The 2,739-nt window shown below is 52.3% G+C and overlaps 1 long non-coding RNA gene across 1 annotated transcript in view; it reads right to left on the bottom strand.

Moving 5' to 3' along the window:
* The window catches only part of LOC109296830, a 27,863-nt gene extending 26,340 nt beyond the window's left edge, over window positions 1-1,523 (bottom strand). The window contains exon 1 of the long non-coding RNA XR_002097082.1: window positions 917-1,523. This is a non-coding gene — a long non-coding RNA (uncharacterized LOC109296830). The remainder of the gene's footprint in view (window positions 1-916) is intronic.
* Window positions 1,524-2,739: the final 1,216 nt, after the last annotated feature.

Raw genomic sequence — 2,739 nt, 5'->3', positions numbered from 1 at the left:
TGTGTGTGTGTGCGTGTGTGTGTATATATATATATATATATATATATATATACACACACAAACATATGTATCTATACACTTACATATATATGTAAAAATATATTTTAGGTATATATCATACACACATAAATATAAATAAGTACATATCTTATATGTGCAAATTACATACACAAATATATGTACTCAGATATGCACATATGCACTGCATATACATGTTTGAGTTTTATGTATGCACGTACATGTCTAGATATATACCTATGTCTGTATATATGGATTTTAGTTTCTATGAATGTTTTCATTATAGACTGCATATGTATGCATAATATATATCTATACAGCTATATATGTAGAAAGACAGCATGTGCATAGATGTCTATGCTTATTAAACATGCACACGCCAACTCAAATATATGTACCTAGAGTACTCCTATGTTACCTATGCACACATGTGCATCTAGTAAATACAAAGTGCATGTGCAGACATTGTCTACGCCTATAGAGACATTGCTCTGTGTATGCCACTGCACACACATCCATTGTTGGCTATACGAAGGAAATCACTCCAAACTGCTGGCATTTGACAACCGATCACGCAAGCACGTAAAGGTTAAACCCAAATTCAAAACACGGTTGGAAAACCATGGTCTGAACCAATGCGGTTAAGTCCCCGACAGCGGCTTTGGGGGGCTGGTGGTACTTTGGGAGGGGTGTAAGGATCGCTGGCTGAACACTGAGAATCCCAGCCCACCCTGGACTCCTTTCCTTTTCTTTCTGAGCCCAGCGTGTGCCCTGCGGTCTGGTACCACCGCGGCTGCCCCAACTGGGTACTACCGAGCAGGCTCCAAACGCAGCCCCCCCAGCCAGGCTGCAGAAGTGCCGAGGCAAAGTTGCAGGGAAAGCGATGGCAACACCTTACCTTGTTGAGTCACCGCATGAGACATTTCCTTGTGCAGCTGCTGAGTTCATTCCCCAGCTGAGCTCTTCTGCTGTCAAACCCAGAAGAGAGAGAGAGAGAGAGAGAGAGAGAGAGAGAGAGAGAGAGAGAGAGAGAGAGAGAGAGAGAGACCTTGTTGGCAAAGCGCTGAGAGCAAAAAGAAAAGGGGGGAAATAATACAGTGATGGGGGGGCAGCAAATTCCTTCTTCTATCACCAACCTCCCTTCTGCCCCCACACCCCCCTCACGCCCAGCCAGAGATGCAGACACGGTCTCTGCCAGGGCTGCAGTGGAGTGCGCTGGATGGGGGATCTCCCATCTTCCCGCATTGTCTCTCTCCAGCAAGAGCCAGGCAATCTCATTTCATGGGAGAGACATCTGGTTCGATTCAAAGGGAAGAAAGGGGGAGGGAGGGAAGAAACCCTTGCAGGCTGGGAGCTGAAAAGCTATTTTCAATGCTTTCCCCCCATCGCCCTTCATTTCAATAAGAAAAGGGAGAGGGGCCCAGCAGTGGCCTCTCTCCCCAGCATCTCTAGATCTGGAAGGAGGAGAGAGGGAGGTGTTATTGCCATGGAGGGTGTCCCCCCCACCTCCCCTCCCTTCCCTTCCCCCAGGCCGGAGAGCTGCCAAGTCCCCCTTCTGCACAGCCAGCCTCCTGCATGGGGGAGGCCCAGGAGGCAGGGATGGATGTGGGATCTCAGGCCTGATCCTTTTGGGGCCTTGTCTCGATGTGCAGCCCAGCCCCTCTGCCCCCTCCTGCTGCTGTGGACCCCAGAGCAGGATGTGCAAACAAGTGGGGGTTTCCATCTCCTCCCCCCTTCCCTCCCCCTCCCCTTCCTGCTCTGTCCCTCCATGGAGTCACTCTGGATTTACACCCCCCCAAAACAGGGCAAGCAGCAGGCTCCTTCCCCACTCCTCCCCCCACTTATCCCTCCCAGGCACTGGATTGACCAGCGCAGCCCCCTCAGCAAGGATTAGGGGCCTGTTTCGTGGGGCCTGGGATGCCGAGAGCTTAAGTGATTTGCCCAAGGTCACCGGGACGGCCGGTGGCTGTAACTAGGTCTCTAGGGTCCCAATCTGGTGCCTTATCCCACTGGGCTCCGTCTGTCCGTCCACCCCACGCCTGAAGTCGCCCTTGTCCATCCATCCATCGATCCGTCCATCCCCCTCTCTTGCTGTCTGCCCTACATGTGCAGCAGATAGCTCCTCTCTCCATCCACCCATCCAGGCTACATCCATCCGTCCATCCATCCAACCTCCTTCCTTCCTTTCCTTCCTCTCTCTTTTGCATCCATTCTTTCTTCTTTTCTTACTCTTCTTTTTCTTCCTTCCTCTTCTTTTTTCATTCATTCTTCCTCCTTCCTTCCTTTCCTTCTTTCTTTCTTTTTTTCAGTCCTCCTTTGCCCTTCCTTCCTTTCTTTCCGTGTTCTTTTTCTTCTTTCTGTTTTTCATTCATCCTTTCCCCTTCCTCCCTCCCTTTTTCTTTCTTTCTCTCTTTCCTCCCTCCCCCGCCCTCCCCGCTCCTCGAGCGCCAGCCAAGGGGGTGTGCGCGCCGGGCCGCGAGACTACATCCCCCAGCAGCCTCCGGGCCCCTCCGGAGTGTCAGCTTCATGCTGCAGCCAGGGAATTTAAAACAAAAGAGTTTCCCCTTCTCGTCCTCGCTGCCTCCCCGCCGGCTCTCCCCAGCCTCCCTGCCCCTGCCCCTGCCTCCCGCGCCCGCCGCCGGCTCTTTTGTGCGCGGCGGGGCGGGGGGGCGGCCGGGATCCACCTCGGCGCGGAGCTCAGGTTACAGGGAGAGGCAGGGA

This window comes from Gavialis gangeticus, unplaced genomic scaffold (genome assembly GCF_001723915.1).
Source record: "Gavialis gangeticus isolate Ggan-Ray unplaced genomic scaffold, GavGan_comp1, whole genome shotgun sequence".
NCBI lineage: Eukaryota > Metazoa > Chordata > Crocodylia > Gavialidae > Gavialis > Gavialis gangeticus.
Note: the sequence above shows the minus strand (reverse complement) of the source record. Positions and strands in the feature narration are given on the sequence as shown.